A 17831-nucleotide genomic window follows, 5' to 3' on the forward strand; every position below is an offset into this window, starting at 1 on the left:
CACAATGGAAGAAAGAGCAAGATGAAAGGGATTCAGTACATTATGGAAAAAAAATATGGCAACATAATCTATATCACATAATGAAAGGGTCAGATCACAAATACAGAAAAAATGGAAGGTGCTTGGTGGATTTAAAGCTTACTGTGCAATGCACAACCAGTAAAAGCACACATAACATGAAATTCCCTACCAATTTGCCCAATGTTTTCGGTAAAGAGATCCTGTGTAATCTAGTTTACAAACATGGATTTTAGTTGCATGCATTTGCAAATAAATGAGGAGCTTCATGTTGCCTTTGACTCGTGCAGTTTCACTCCTCCTGCTGCAATCTTCATAAAGTACAAACACAAGAATCCAACAAAAAGAGTGAGACCTGCCCTGTAATGACCACAGAGGTGGGCAGACCTTAAAATGATACTAAACCCTAAATTAAGAAAAAAAAAACAACACATAGTGCTGTAGACATCAGCACTTACCTTGTTTACAGGTCTATTTTATCTTTTAACTCTGTGGCTGATAAAATATCCACCTTGATAACAACCCTCTGGTTCCAGTCTTCTGGTGGCTCCATCCCCTCAAAAGGGACCTATGGAGTCTCCTGAGTCATCTTATGTCCACAGAAGCTCAAAGCCCTGGCAGCAAACCACTCCCCTGCTCCTTCTTTCAGCTCCAGATTGATAGCGGCTGGAGCCTGCACGGTCCCTGCAAAGGACCCAAGGAAAGCAATACACTACCTGGAAATTTGGGGGAAGCCGAGGACCTGAAGCCGGAGGTGGTAAACAGGGAGGGTGGGTAAACTTTTAGTAAGAGATATTAAAAAAAAATATAGAGGGTATAGAGATTTGCCGACAGTCATCCACTTCTAAAAGATTATAAAAAGCTGACAGGAGATTCAATCTTTGACCAGATTATTACTTTTATTGAATTTAATGTGAGATATATCATTCCAGCTTTGTCGAACTGTCATGGCTAGTGGCTAACAGACAGTAAAAAGATGATGAAAGTATAAAGCGGCATCCACTTGGAAAATCTCTATTTCTCTTTTATTGGTCTCAGGATAAAAATCATAGGCTATGACTAAGGCCCACACAGGGCTATTTGTAACTTTTTATCCTTTTTATCCTGTGAACAATAAAAAAGAAACAGCAATCTTCTGTGCAATTGCCGCTTTATACTTTCGCAGTGGTTCTGCTGCTGACAGGAGCCAGCAGCGTGCACCACTATCCTGGATAAGAGTTCTCAGTTACCGGAGGTAGGGTAGCGGTGAGTCCTTTTCACATATAGTCAAAAGATGATATTATATATTCTGTATATCGTACTATAACCAAATGGATTCAGGTGCAAAAAAGTGGAATAATTGTTATTAACTCGTATAAAATAAATTATTAAATCTCAAAACTAAAGTCTATGGTAAAAGCTAGTAGGCGAGTCAACCCACAGTGTTAACAGTATACTTAGTAATAGGTTAGTAATGTATCTGTGGCTTTTGTGTCACAGAGAATCTAAGAGACCCCATAATGGGTTTTTTAAAAAACAAAATATGCTGCTTTCTTTCAGACACTCTCCCTCACTAAATAAAATTGATTATATCCTTCTGTGTGGAATTCTTAAGCCAGCCATAGTCGGTTTGAATCTTTGCCGGTTCAGCAGGAGCTAACTGAGATTCGAACCATGTATAGGCAGGCTTAATGTACCCAAGTTGATTGATTGATCAACTTGGGTACAGGCACGCTGTTGGATTTACATGTGATTATTGCTAGCAGCTATTGTAGCTGTTACCAGTAATCACTGTGTTCTGCTGGCAGGGACAGCTTCCTCCGCCCCTCACTGGGAGAACACAATAGCTTCATGAGAGGGATTTCCCCCCACTGCCTGGTGTTAGTCGGTTCGAATCTCTGCCAGTTCAGTAGGAACCAACTGAGATTCGAACCATGTATAGGCAGGCTTAATGTACCCAAGTTGATTGATTGATCAACTTGGGTACAGCCACCCTATTGGATTTACATGTGATTATTGCTAGCAACTATTGTAGCTGTTACCAGTAATCACTGTGTTCTGCCGGCAGGGACAGCTTCCTCCGCCCCTCACTGGGAGAACACAATGGCTCCATGAGTGGGATTTCCCCCCACTGACTGTATTAGTTGGTTCGAATCTCTGCCGGTTCAGCAGGAACCAACTGAGATTTGAACCATGTATAAGCAGGCTGAATGTTCCTAAGTTGATTGATCGATCAACTTGGGTACAGCCACCCTGTTGGATTTACATGCGATTATTGCTAGCAGCTATTATAGCTGACAGCAGAAACTACTGTGTTCTCCCAGCTGGGACAGCTTCCTCCGCCTCTCACTGGGGGAACACAATAGCTTCGTGGGAGGGATTCCCCCCACTGACTGTGTTGATGGGGGAATTGAGCGATTTTCTTTTCTGCAACCCCCTGCAAAATATCTGTCAATGGCTGGCCCTAGTCAGAAAAGGGGAGGTAGGGGAGATACAGTCATTCCTTTGACTTACTCCCCTCTGTCACAATACACTGATCAGCATTGCAGTCTATAGCCTGCGGCACTGATCGAATGTTGAAAACCCGACAGAGTGGTTGTACAGAAGTCGATCAGTAGATCAACATTATTTAAGTTGTGAAGATAATGAATAAAGAAATAAAGTATATAATTATTCCATTTAAAGTAAACCTGCCATAAAATAGATGTGGAGGCTGCCATTTTCCTCTGAAATAAACAGTTGCCTGACTGTCATGCTGATTAAATACTTTCTGAGTCACTGATTTTCCCATTATAAATGACAGAATAATAAGGACAAACGTAGATCTCTAATGATCCTACGAAATAATATAAAAAAGTCATAGGGTAGGAATGCAATTAGCTTGGAATGCCTGCAGACGTGATTATCAGTGTAATAGATACGGTGGATTCATTAGCTGCAGTAGATGAATAGGCCTGTGCTTTGGGACTGCTATTTTTATTACGGGTAGGGCTCATGAAATAGCTGGTGCAGCCTGCCGCTCAGTCTCCACCCATACTAAGGCCTTATGATTTTGAGTCATCTGCTCTACACAACAGGACATTGTTACACAATGGCCAGAAACAACAAACAATACACTGACATCCAGCAAACAGCCTACGGTTCTGTTAGGAGGAATAATGGAATACGCGTTCCTAGCAATTCAATGAAATGCCATTCTCTGCAAAGCAGTGGAAAATAATGCTGCTTTTAAGATGACAGAATGATCCATATTTATAGTAACTATTGGCTGAGAACAGTTTTCCTGCTCCAGTCTGACATGTACTTGGCATCCTTGATTCCAGGGACAGGATTTGATCCATTGTTCGGATTTGTCCTTTGCATTTTTTATCTTTGGAAATGTCCCTGTTTTTTTTTTATTAAATACTTAGATGTACTAGGACACAGGGGGCAAACACAAGGCCCTTGGGCCGAATCCGGCCCTCCAGGCCATTTCTTGGGGCCCTTGCACCTCTCCTGCAGGTACCCCCTTGTCTCCACCCCCACCCTGTCTCAGCAGTCAGCAGCAGAGAGGAGAATGGAACTTCTCTGCCAAATCCTGCACCTCTCAGTGCAGCTGCAGCACCCCCTCATCTCTGCCTCCCCTGGTCTCAACCTTTAGCAGACTCTGTTAACTGACTGCACCCCTCCTCTGGTCCTCTTCCAGACCCTGTACTTTCTGCTTTCCAGCTCTGCCCCCAAAGGGGGGGCAATGGTGATGTTATGGAGGTTGTGGGATTGTTGACATCTGATGTAAGGGGGGTGGGGAGCTCTGAACATTTAGACTTACATATACAACCAGGCCTTTGAGGGCAACCATAATGCTGATACGGCCCACCATGAAATGGTGTTTGACTCCCCTGTACTAGGAATATCATCTTTTCTGTTCCTGACTGCTTCCGGCATTTGTGTCTGTAGCCGCACATATAAACAGCCAATTGTTCCTATTGGTTCAGTGGACAGGATGGTGCACACATATACTTCGACACTAACATAAAGCCCAGCTTCAGGAAAAGTTAAAGTCCTCCCCTGCTGTAGGGCTGCATCCGCACTGCAAGGGTTAACTACTTGGTGGACTGTCCCTTGGCATCCTTATGTCCAGTGCAAGGCTATGAGCCCTGCATGGGTCTTGATGATCTCAGAGGACCTTAAATCACCAGAGTGTATAGGAAAAGAGGCTGCAGGGACCAGTCTCACAGTAAGGAGGAGCCTGTGGTAGAGTTAGATCAGGTCTGTAAGGGCTTGTTCACACTTGACTAAATCTTCTGACTCAAATTAGTGTTAGTATGGGCGTTTGACAGGCGTTAATGAGCTTTAGTAAGGGTGTTTGACTGGCGTTTTACAAGCGTTAAAAATGTACCTCAAACACCCTATGCGCAGTTTTGACGTGTTTTGTAAGCGTTTTACAAATGTTAAAACCACACCACAAACTCCTATAATAATCTGGTTTTAACACACCGCAACCACATCTGACAGTGCGTTTGTGGAGCATTAACATATACTTGAATGGGAGGTGTTGAAATGCTTCAGACTCCTCCAGACTCGACATGAGGCTTCAATTTTGAAGCGGCACAATGCTAACATTTCATGTTTTGATAATGTGAACAGCACTGTGTGATGTCCATAGCATCATTTGCACAGGTGTTTGAGAAGCATTAAAAATGCCCCTCAAATGTCTACTTTCAATGCCCAGTGTAAACTAGGCCTAAAAGTGCTTTACCCGGTGCCCTGGACAAAATACATTTAATTTTTCCTTTTTTTAAACACTTGGTATGGCATAAAGTTTATTATCTCAGCTACAGATTTGTAGGCAATGGTGGTCAAAGTTAGCTGTTCATGAATAGAACGTGAATGCTTTCAGATTCTCATGAGAGAAAACCCAATACATGACAAGTTACCTGCTCAGATTATGTTTTTATACTTTGTATAACTTGAATTGGAAATTGTTGCTCAGTGGCATTCTCTTTTTCTTTTTTTAAACAAAAAGCTGGTATACAAATTTGCCATCAAATAATGCTAATTTATATGAAAGTGTTGTGGCTCCGGTGAATTATTGGGAGTGCTCCTACCCTGTGTAGGTATGGAGATGAGCAAGACTTTCCTTAAGTCTTGGTGGAAAGCACTTACCAATTCATATCATAATGCTCAGCAGGACCTAAATGGAAGGACTGTTAAACACCCTTTTTTCAAATAGCATTTCTATCAGAACAAAGAAACGCCCAACATGTAGGGTTCTATGATCCAGTGCTTGAACTCTTCAATTGCCTCCACTCGACCTTCTGTAGAAACCCCCGTCATGTGCTTCTCCATTGCCTACTTCCTGGCCATCTATCTCATCAGCAAAATCTTTTCTCTATCTCTTTATAGCAGCTAAAAGGGCCATCGCTAGGGCCTGGAAGAAGCCAACTGTCCAGTTTGCGGAGGTGAGAACAATTATGACCACCCTCATGATCCATGAAAAAATGTTGAGTATCCTTAATGACACCCATCCTCTGTTCCTGAAAATTTGAAACCCTTGGTGGTCTTACGCTCACCCTTCAATTCCTGAATACAGTTTGAGCTTGCACCAATTTTAGGGGGGACCCCCATGCTCAGGCCATCTCAATACTGTCTCCTTCTTGATTTTCTTTTTTTTTTTTTTCTTTCTTTCTTCTTTGTACTGCTGGAAATGGCTACCATCTTGGAATTGTTTTCACAAGTAGACTCATATATGTCTACCCACTGCCACAATTCTTAATGCAAGATGCACAACCGCATCCAAGCAGAATCCAGAGCTGAAAGCAGAGACAACAATTACAAACATATGTATCCATTAGTGAGACCTACTATGTGTATTGTTGACACATTGCTCCCCATAGGTACTTGCTATCAAGCTCTTAGCTAGGCTGGGTGCTTTGCCAGAGGTGAGTTATGGGAACCTTCAAGGTTTCAAGATTTGCTCTTCCTCTTCTCTACTTTACTTGATCTCTGTAATATATTTTCTGCAAACCAGAATACTTCCTTTAAAAATTTAACACGATTCATGGTACAAACACAGCTTCTCTGGGAAGTAACCACCAAAAGAATCATTATACCAAAGATGGACAGGCACAGACAGAGCAAACAGAAGTGGCCTGTGCCATAATTATAAAGGTGGCATCTATTATAATGGCATCCCCACCTACATCAGAGATTAAATAATGGTAATTTTATATATACACACAGAAGCCACTTGATAACACACATACAGAGTGGGAACCCAGCTGTGAAGCCCCATGCTGTCACAGCTGGGTGCCAACACTTAAGATGCTGATGCCAGAGACAGATGATGGCCCGTAAACTTGGCTGCGGTGAGCACACTGCTGGATCGAGCAGCAGGTTAGTGTCGGTTTTTTAAAAGCCAGCAGCTACAGTGTTTGTAGGAGGAACGTTACTACGTCACTACTGGGTCCGGGAACGTCCAGCCTTAGTGAAAACGAGGCGTTGAGCACATGTCGGCCATCTTAAATATTCACAGGCTGCAGATACTAGTGCCGGTGTATAGGCACCATTCCATGTGAGTGCAAATTGTATATATTGAGTATATGGTTTTAATGTTCATTTAATAAATACTGCACTTAGAAGGATTTTTATCTGTCTGGTTTATCTGAGTGGTTTGGCACCAATCTACACAAGGATTAGTCTACATCGCAACCATATAAGCATCGGAGGCATGTTGGGAGTTCTCATTCCTTAGCTTATGGCCATAGATGGAGAGTTGCTGGAAAGTAGTTATTTCCTGAGAGGATGGTCTCCTATATGACCAAAAAGTGCATTTGACCACGTTTATGGGGGTCAAAATGTATGGTGAGTGAGCAATTTTTACTTTTCTCTGCCGGCACGTGGTGAAGATGTAGTCTCTTTTTTTAGTTCGGGTCACAGTCCAAAGAAATCGAAAGGACTTTTTTCAAATTTAAAATTATTTGTGGACTTTTATTCAATGTTTTTTGTCTTTTATAAAGGTTGTGGGTATATAGCATCACCCGGAGGGCCATTATGATCACATGGTCCAGTTGAGGGGCTTGTGGTGATATTGGCATTCCTAGTATTTGTAGATTGTACATTTCACATATTTATGTAGCACCTATCTATTCATATTACACATTTGCACAAGCGTGGATATCCACCATATTAGGGGCAGCTTCATATCATATATATATTTTTCACATTTGGCACCTTAAATAATAATTTTATATTTAATTTATACACAGTTTTTGTAGCTGTTGACTTACTGTTTTCACAGGAGACAGGATCTCCTCTTTAAGGATAAAATGGACTAAAGCAGAATTAAACCAAAATAAAAACCGCTGACAAGATTTTCATGACAGAAGTAACCCTATTGGTTTCTTCTGTCACAAATGCTTTCCTCTGGCTGTCAGCAATAATGTACACTAACGTGCAACTCAGCATACCTTTACAGCACCTCTCAGAGCTGTGATGACATGATTCCTGCAACACATGCACTGGAGTGATGACATTGCGACCTGGCCAATTAAGAAACTCTTCGGCTGAAGAGTTTGTACCCAGAAGGAAGACTGGGAGAAAATGGAAGCTCCCGTGACCAGCAGGAGCATTGACAGTGCAGCGCTGGAGGGGATCATATGACTGGTAAGTCTACCATAATATTCTAAATATGCTGTGCACCATTGCTAACACCTCCTAGAAGCTCATTTTTGAAAAAAAATGTGCCGTTTAATTCTGCTTTAAGTAGTATGGATTATATTTGAAGAATAAGGATATCGTATAGTGTCACTTTAGGCTTTGGACCTTGATCTATTTAGAGCCAAGAAAGTCAATGAAATCATATTCACCATTCTTCTAAGGTTTGCATCCTGGCTACAAGGGCAAAGTGCCTGTTCACCTTCCCTTCTTAAGAGCCTAGAGTCCAGGATATTTGCTGCTGTAGTCAGGAGTAGGGTAGTCAGTGGTGTATTTTGGTTTTGTGCTGCCTTAGACAAGACAAGAGTCGGATGGCCCCCCATCTAAATTGGAGCAAGTGATGTCATAGTTATCCACCTGCTCAGCAATTTTCCACTGATCCCAGCCAAGCAGGCAAATGACAGGTCTCTATCCGCTCTGCTGCTGCACACTGCCTGCCAGGGCCGGATCTAGCCTGTCTGATGTGGGGGCGCAGTAAAAAATGTCATGGGGGCAGAGGATGTGAGTTCAGTAGGACAGTGTAAAGGGGTTCAGCAGGGCAGAGAGTAGGATCAGCAGTTTGATGGACAGTGTACAGAGGCCATTAGTGTGTAGGATAGTGTACAGTGGGTTATTAGGGAAGAAGACAGGGAGCAGCAGGACAGTATGCAGGGGGTCAGCAGAGAGTGTACAAGAGTCAGTATGGCAGTGTACAGGGGTCATCAGGGTAGAAAACAGGGGTTATCAGGTCAGCAGTGCAGAGGACAGGGGTCAGTAGAGCAGTGTAAAGAGGTCAGCAGGGCAGAAGACTGGTCAGCAGAGAAGAGGACAGGGCACTCAGCAAAGCTCCTCCTCCATCTCTGCACTGCACACAGCCTGGGTACTCAGATCTCCTCCTACCCACCCAGCTGAGATTGGATTCCCTTACAGACACCGCGTGTAACTGGCTACTGCAGCTGCCATTCTGATCATGGAAGTTTACAAGTCAGAACTGCAACATAACAACTGGGTACACAATCTGGAGATTCAGGCTGTGTTTGTAAGGAAAATGGATCTCAGCTATGTGCTGTGTGGGGAGGAGGAGATCTGTTGCTCTGAATGCCCTGTGTACAGTGTGGACAGTGCCAGTGCAAGGTCATCTAGTTCTCAGGGAGAGGATGCAAACTGTACCTTCCTGATGTGTGAGCATAAATCCCTCCCTCTCAAAAAAAAAATTCCCCGGCACTGATCAGCATGCTCACCCCTAACTAGAAATTCCCTCTGTAAACAATTCTCCCAGAACAATGTAAGAATGCCCTCTCCTTCAAGTCCAAATCCCCCCTCTAAGCACAAATCTTTGCCCCTCAATTTCACCTCCCAGCTCAAATCCCCTCATCCCCCCCCCAGCACAAATCTCCCCCACCAAGAAAAAACAAAAATCACTCCTCCCAGCACACATCCTCTATTCCCTAAAAATTCTGATCCCAGCATAAATCCTCTCCACCAAATCTCCCCTCCTAGATCAAACAATAACCTCAAAATTCTCCTTCTAGAATAACCCCTCCTCCTAGCACAACCCCCTTCAAATTACACTTCCCATCACAAATCCTCCTTCCTCACCCAAATACCCTCAAATTCCCCCTCCTAGCACAAATATCACATATCACCCAAAATCCCCCCTCCTAGTATCTACACCCCCATTCTTCCTCCTAGCAAATATCTCCCCCAATCCCCCATCCTTGTACATATCTCCCCCAATCACCCTTCCTAGCAAATGTCCCTCCATTCCTCCTCCTAGTACATATCCCCCCCATTCTTCCTCCTAGCACATATCCCCCAAATACCCCATCTTAATACATATCTCCCCCAATCACCCCTCAGCAAATGTTCCCCACACTCCTCCTCCTATTACATATACCCCCCATTCTTCCTCCTAGCAAATATCCCCCCAATCCCCCATTCTAGTGCATACCCCTCCTAGCAAATGTCTCCCCATTCCTCCTCCTAGTACATATCACGCCCATTCCTCCTACAAATATCCCCCCCCCGTCCCCCATCCTAGTACATATCCTCCCCAATCACCCCTCCTAGCACATGCTCCCCCCCACCATTCCTCCTCCTACCACATATCTTCCCCCCATTAACCTTCCCAGCACAAATAGCCTCTCATCCCCCCATCTCCACAAAGCTCTGAGCCCAGGCACAAATTATTACCTCCTCCCCCCTTCCCCAGCATTGTATTCCCACTACAATTCTCCCACCTGTAAGTCACCCCCCCCCCCAAAATACAGGCAGGAGATGATCGCTACAGAGCCCAGAGGAGGGGTGGGCTGTGTTGTGCTCTCCCCTCTCCTGTCAGAACAGCTCCTCGGTACAGCAGATGACAGGGGATCACACTTAGATTGCATTGTACAGCTTGATTACCCGACTCCTATCTTCTCCGCAGACTGCTCATCTCCCGGCAGCAGGATATGTGGATAGGGGGCGCATAATCATAGTGTTTACAGTCTGATCTAACGATCCTGTGTGTCCTATATTACAGAGGAGTGCTCCACTGACAGGAGGGGGAGAGCACCTCCTCCCCATTCTCTCCACCGCTGTTGTTGTCTGCTCAAAGTTCACTGCACCAGACTGCCCACTCATGTCCTGGCCTTCAATGTGGGAATGGGGGAAGGAACTCTGCAGGCCAGGTACCATGTCAATGGAGAGGCCAGCCTGGGGGGGCACAACTGAAATCTCGAGGGGCACAGCCCACCCCAGCACCCCTCTAGATCCGGCCACACTGCCTGCTGATTTCAATGGGACGGTCGGATGGAAACGGACCGCCTGTCCATTTCCACCTGATTGTCATCCAATTCGCTGGACGGATGGGGAAGGGATCCCCATCCATCTGTCGTTGGTGTACAGAATCAGATCGAATGCCAGCGAGTGTCAGTCGACTATTGTCCGCTGACACCCGCCGGTCCATAGAAGTCTATGGATGGACCGATCAGGTCCACCTGAAAAACGGACAGGCAGACCACATCGGTCCGCTCGTGTGAAAGGGGCCTTAATGTGGAGAACCGTTCCACTGACAACTGTCAAAGGGGGAGAATGTACCTCCACTTTGGAGATTTACTCTTACTTCCTGTTGTGTCTCTGTGTGATAGGTGTACAATAGCATTGGACTGATAATAGTGGAGAATGATTTCTGTGGGAAATATGTCTAATCCCTGCCGAGGTTAAGCTTGTGGTGCAAGTAACGACCCCATCCTAGGTCTAGGCTACTGACTCTCTGATATCAATAGTCAAACCGCCTAAAGGCTGGACATCTTTTGGGTGTGTAGTTAGGAGCACCAAGTACGAACATATGTCCAACTTTCATTTGAAATTAATTTAAAACATTACATTTGTTGAATGCATCAGATACAGCCAACCCATTTTGGGCAAGAGGACTCTACCTCTACAAGGGCCCAAGCTTTGCTTTTGTGATATAGAGAGCCTGATTTAGGGCTGGATTGAAGCTAGTGTTTAGCTGTTAGGACATGCTAGCTTCAATAAAGTCTCAATTTAGGCTCCCCTGAGAATATCACAAAATTGTTGCTCAAGCCTTGAAAAAGGGGGGTATCCTTACCCGATGCTCCCAACAAATAAATATTGTGTCTCCGGGACATGATGTGGAAGGAGAACTACCCAATGGGTTTTAATAATTTTCTCATCTAAATTAAAAAAAGGTTTTGGCTTCAGATATGTTTTAAAATGGTTGTAAACCATTATATATACCCAGTGAAGTGGCTGGCCTCAGGTGATAAACAGAGATGAAACTAATTATCCCAAACAAGTTGTACCTGTTTATCTACAGCAATCTGTCCCCTACATTCATTCAGAGAGCAGAATTTACACAGGATCTCTCAGCCCTGAATAGCAGGGGGTGGGGAGTTGAAGTTGCATCAGTGAGGAGAGCTCTGAGAGTGGATTGGAAGGAAGGGAAGGGACACCCCTGTTTCACACAGCTCACAGGAAAAGAGAAGAAGTTGTCAATCTGATGAAGCTCCCTCCCCTGTCACCATTTTTCTCCTGCTGTCAGGAAAACTCATCAGAAATGACTCATACTGATAGCAGAGAAACAAGGCATCAGACAGAAATTACACTTAGTGCTCTGGATAGAGACAAGTACAAACTAGAAAAGCTACAATTTCTGGGGAAATTGTGTTTAGTGTTCTTGCCTCCACCAGTAGTCTACAACTGGAGTGGGCGGAGTAACTGGGTGGAGTGGCTTGAATAAATATTAAAAATGAAGGCACAGTCGGAGTTTAGAAATTGCCCTTCAAATTTGAGGTGGCTAGAGTGCAGTTTCAATGAATGTCACTGGGCGGCGTGAGTTGAAAACAAATGGTCATGTTGTGAAAACTATCAGGATTCCTCCATTCATTCCTATGGGACCAATTTCACCACAAAAACAGTGATGTTTCGTGAACCATTCGTGAAACGTTCCACAAAGTAATAGTACACCAATTGTGAACAATCCACACGTTTCGGTATATTACTGTCTATGTAGTGTAAAAACTGTGGGTGGAGTTAGGGTGGTAAATTTGGCTATAATAAGAATATATATGTTAGATAACAGTAAGTGGTCTTGCCATGCAAGAACACTTAACTATAGAGGGATATGCTTTGCTCACATTTCATGCATGAGGTTTACAACCACTTTAACATTCAGGTGGTTGTAGGCCATCAGTCTGTAAATGCTACAATTTTGTACCATTGCTGAATCCTGTCAGCAAGTTTTCCAAACTAATGATTTCCATTAAAGTCATGGTTTTAAAAATGGTGATTCAGTTTTTAATTTCTGGAGCTCTGGTGCTGTGCAGGTTCTAACTTGGTGCCATATTCATTTTTCTGTAGCTAATGATGTATTCTTCATTTTTTCCCCCTAATCAAAGTTGGAAGGTAAGTATGCCAGTTGGTTTATCTTTGCAGAAAATTGTCTGTTGCCACGCAAAAGGGGTGCAGAGCAGTCTGCTAGCAAGTAAGCTTTGTGTGCATGAGGAATGCATGAAGAAAAAAATATATCCAACATAGCAAGTTGGCACCCTGCAAATTCCTTTTAATGTAGCTAAAAGTGTGTGTGTGTGTGATGATCAGAAAAGAATACATAAAAAAAAGTTCACATTATATACCTGTATATGTAGCACCCTCCTAGGTAGCTAGGGGGAGTTGGATGGTCATTTTTTTAGTTAGAGGCTGAGTAGCAGTCTGGTGGAATAATCAGAGGGGATCAAATTTTGGTTAGAGCTGAGAAGCTCAGCAGACCAGCTCTCTGGAACGTCCACCTGATCTAGAGACTTGGAGGAGTCTCTAGAATTCAGTGGGTGGCAGTGAGGAGTGGCTGGTCTGCACTCTCAAGGAATCCTGACCAATCCCCAAACAGGAGGCTTGGCAAAGGGTTCAGGACAGCCCTTAAGAGTGATCGAGCCTGATCAGCAGCAGGAGAGTTCAGGTGGAAGATGGACTGAGCAGGATGGTGTGTGGAGCCAGGGAGGGGGTCCAGGAGAGTGATCTGACTACAGGTAGTGGAGCTGAAAAGGGAGGATCTCTCAGCCTCACCATCCCCTGAGAGAGGACAATCAGGGAAGGAGCCAGCCCAGCACAAGTTCTGAAGGAAGCCACCAACCCACAAGCTTGCAGGAGAGACCTCACACCCCCTGGGCCAGATAAAGGGAAATGTCATTCAGGTAGGAAACCTGACTACCCCCATCTGGAACTGCTTTTATCTAAGGTGGCAGCTTCTGGTACCTCTTGGCCAGGGATTCCCTCAGGAAGCTGAAGAGGAGATTTCACTGGGGTCCGAGGAGGTACACAGGGGAGGCTGTCTGGCTCTCCGAGAATATAAGACAAAATCCTGACTACTTAGATAGTACGTAGTTCCAGGAATTAGTCCTCAGTTTTAAAGTTCCTTGGTCATCCCATGTACCCCTCATCCCCATCCAAGTTATCATCCCCTAATAAAATAAAACAAAGTTCAAGTACTGTTTACTGTCTCTGGTGTGCAAGTCCAGAAGAAAATAGGTGTTGCCTGGCTGTGCAGGACTATAGGGGTACCCAAATCTCTAGCGACTCCTAAAGGGGTAGTGCTAAATATAGATTAATGTGCCATCTAAAATTAAGACCGTGTGACACTGAAGACCTTAGTCTGTAAATCCAGAAAACATTCTCACCTCTTGTATAAGAAAACTCTCTAAACCATGGAATTGAAAGAGGACATGTCTCCCTTTTGCTCCTACTAAAAATGCACATTTGATGGATGAGGAGTTGAAAAACTCTGGCAATCACAAAAATGCTCCCATTCTGTTCATAACAGTCTACTAGTACTACACACTTTGTCTGGAACAGGAAAAATAAGAGATCACATATACTATGTTCTTAGTGTTGCAGTTAATGAACTTCCTTGTGATTTATGCTTCTCCATTAATTGAAGAGCTGACATAACTGGTCTTAGTGTGAACAGCACAATACCTGTAGGTTTTAATTTCACATGTTAAAGGGGCCTTTCACACACAGCCAAGTCTGTCCAGTCTTACCGGATTCCTCCCTAAAGCAGCTGGGAGATAACATACCACACAAAGTTGGACAATCTACAACCCTGCTTCGGAATGACAATTGTTTATCCAAAGTGTCTTCTGACAAACCTATCCACCTGGCTATATTCCTTAAAAGAAAACCAGAATGAACATTGGTGCAGAACTACATTCTCCTACATGGCCACAATCTCTGAGGAGCCCTGATCTCTTCTTGCGCTTTTTCAAACTCCTACCTCTATGGCCTTTAAACAAGTTTCTATGTTAGTAGACTCCTTTCCAAATGAATCATCTGTGGAGCAGTTGTGCGTGGTACAGGTAAAGTCACCCACACGGATAGCCTTAACTGTAAGAAGTATGAGGGCTGAATGCTTTAAATCAGAGTTACCAGCAAAATGCATTTGATATGGAGTAGTGGAAATATTTCCACAACCCACCACACACAATAACAGGGACTTCCTCTATTTATCTACTGTACCACACAAAGCTGCAGCTGAAGGGCATTCTATCTGCATAAATGTGGCTCTCCTTCCACTCCACTATATAAAAGGTTGCCAAGATAGGGTTAAAATCTTGCCCCCTAAAAGCTCTGCATCTCTGAAGGTAGAAAGAAAAACTCCACAAAATAAAAAGCAGCAAGCAGGATTTCCAAAGTCATCAACATAAAAAGGTTGCAAAACGTCAGATTGTGTACTGTAAGATTTAAATTATTGCTTTAAAACCACCAATTGTTCTGAGTCAGTGGCTTGGAAAGTATTAAAAACAAGATATCTACATGATAGCCTACTGCATGAAATACTTCCTTTTAAGAGACTCAGTTACTTTGCCCATGCTGACCTTCTCCATACCACACCATTCTTTTTGCCCATTCTGAACTTCTCCATACCACTCCATTCTTTTTGCCCATTTTGACCTACTCCATACCACATCATTATTTTTGCCCATTCTGACCTACTCCATAACACACCATTCTTTTTGCCCATTCTGACCTTCTCCACACAACACCATTCGATTTGCCCATTCTGACCTTCTCCATACAACATCATTCTTTTTGCCTATTCTGACCTTCTCCACACAACACCATTCGATTTGCCCATTCTGACCTTCTCCATACAACACCATTCTTTTTGCCCATTCTGACCTTCTCCATACAACACCATTCTTTTTGCCCATTCTGACCTTCTCCATACAACACCATTCTTTTTGCCCATTCTGACCTTCTCCATACAACACCATTCTTTTTGCCCAATCTGACCTTCTCCATACAACACCATTCTTTTTGACCATTCTGACCTTCTCCATACCACACCATTCTTTTTGCCCATTCTGACCTTCTCCATACAACACCATTCTTACATTTGGGCAAAACCCTGTATAAGCTTAAGTTTGAATAGCGTCAGAGCTTGTGCAGGTCAAAAAAGTCACCATCCTCTTCACATGAGTGTTTGAGCTTGATGATTGGCCAAGCACTGCATCCGCATCCTAGGGATGTGACAGACATGTGCAGGACCATAGCTTCACATACCTTGCCCCTCATGCAAACTAATAGACAGAACCAGTGAGTTTCAATACCCTATCTCCATGCTCCAAACGTAAATCCCACAACATCCTCTTCAGTTGGCACACACACACACCATTACCCCTTTACCTAAAGCTCATTGGGGTGGGTATTGGAACAAAACCTTCTTTCCCTTTACTTATATAGTTACAGTCAGTTCAGGATAGATGGACATAACTTTACTCTGGAGAATAGTTAGTAGTCGGCAAAGACCACTTTGAGGAAACTACTATGTACAAATTTTGGATATGTGTTGGTATCTAGGTTACATATCAAACAAAGCTTGAGTGTCTGCAGGTACAGTAGTCAGGTTTTGGTCAGATCACATGCTCATTCTTTGAGGGAACTGCATTCATGCTAGACAATTTGTACCTAGTGTTTTACAGAATACACAAAGTGGTTGTATTGTGGTTATGTCATGTTTAACAGTGCATCATGTGTCTCTAATGTGGTGTGCTTTGTCTTGCATCATTCTACAACAAATCAGATCTTTTGGTGTGGGCATTTATCTTTTGGTGGAAGGGAGGATAGGGAAAAAATCTCTGGGCCTTCTCTTGTTTTCAAATAAGACTGCAAGCATTAATGCGTTCAGAGCCGGCCATGTTTAGTTGGTGCAGCAGTACATGGTCATGGTTCATAGAACCTACTTCATAGCTACTTAGTTTATACTACTGACCACTGGAAATAATAATTTCACAGATTATATAGCTTTTTTTTCAGGAGGGTGAAAGTCACTGCATGACAATCCTTTTGGGGGAATTAAAAAGATTCTGTCATAGAGGGAAGGGAGACAAACTGCTGCAGGTATCTAGTGTAGGCCCCAAAGAATTTTCCCACCACTGTCTTCGCTGGGAATGGGCCTGGCTGGCAATCTGAAACAGAAATCCTAGGTTATACACTTACAGTCTTTTTGCAGAAGACAAGAAATGTTTGGTCCATAAAGGGTAAACTCTGTTAGCAATGAAACAGCTAAAGCTAAATTCCAGGCAGACAACAGAATAAACTCTCCAGCGCTCCAGGGATCAAATGCCAAAAGGAAAGCCAAGGGAACCAGGACCAAAAATCGCTTATGGATAGCCTTTCGGAGATGCTGCCCTCCTCAGATAGGGAAATCAACAACTGAAAAAAAGCAAACAGGAGGCGGACACCCCTAGTGCATTATCCAAGGTTTATTAAAGGTAAAAAGGGATGAAAACATACTCACAAACATAGCATAAATGTAAAGCTTAGTAGAAGGTAGAGATGGTCATAACAATGGGGGGGGGGGGGTGACCGACTGTCAGTGTGGTCGGCTAGCTGACTCGTTTTGAGGACAAGTCCCTTTCCTCAGAGCTGGTCTTTTTTAAATTTCCAGGCAGATACAAATACCATGCCAGTTAAAGTGGTTGTAAACCTCGCACATGAAAAATGAAGAAAGCACATCCCTCTATAATGTGGGCTAGCCTGAATCCAAAGCACTTAGTCCACCATAAGGGGCCATATAACTGAGCCTCCGGGGCATAAATTGACAGGCTAATTAATTATACACAAAAAATAATAGAAAAAATCTTCATTAAATTTACCAAAATCTATACAAAAAAAACTGTAAAAAATAATAAACCACCTTCCACCACCATAAAAAAACAAGACATAGCAGAGCCATACGAAGCAGTGTGATTACATTGGAAAGCACAGACACAGCACACAGTTAACCCTTTGATCGCCACAGATGTTAACCCCTTCCTGCCCAGTATCATTAGTACAGTGTCAGTATTTTTATTAGCACTGATCACTATATTGGTGTCATTGGGGATGTCAGTGACACCAGGTCAGTTCCCCCCAGTGTCAGAATGCCTGCCGCAGTTCCGCTTTAAGTCGCTGATCGCTGCCATTACTAGTAAAAATAAAAACAAAATTCCAATATATATATACACACACCGCCATTTGTAAATGCTATAACTTTCACGTAAACCAATTAATTTACACGTATTGAGATATTTTTTTTTGGCAAAGACATGTAGCAGAATACATTTTGCCCTAAATTTATGACGAAATTTGATTTTTAAAAAATTTTTTATTGGACATGT

At 43.3% G+C, this 17831-nt stretch overlaps 1 protein-coding gene across 1 annotated transcript in view; it reads right to left on the bottom strand.

Annotated features, from left to right (window-relative positions):
• The window catches only part of LOC149441925 (rho guanine nucleotide exchange factor 37-like), a 106426-nt gene that overhangs the window by 78504 nt on the left and 10091 nt on the right, over window positions 1-17831 (bottom strand). The window lies entirely within an intron of this gene.

The sequence above is a fragment of the Staurois parvus genome, unplaced genomic scaffold (genome assembly GCF_062004578.1).
Source record: "Staurois parvus isolate SC_StPar_1 unplaced genomic scaffold, SC_StPar_1.0 ptg000934l, whole genome shotgun sequence".
NCBI classification, from domain to species: Eukaryota; Metazoa; Chordata; class Amphibia; order Anura; family Ranidae; genus Staurois; species Staurois parvus.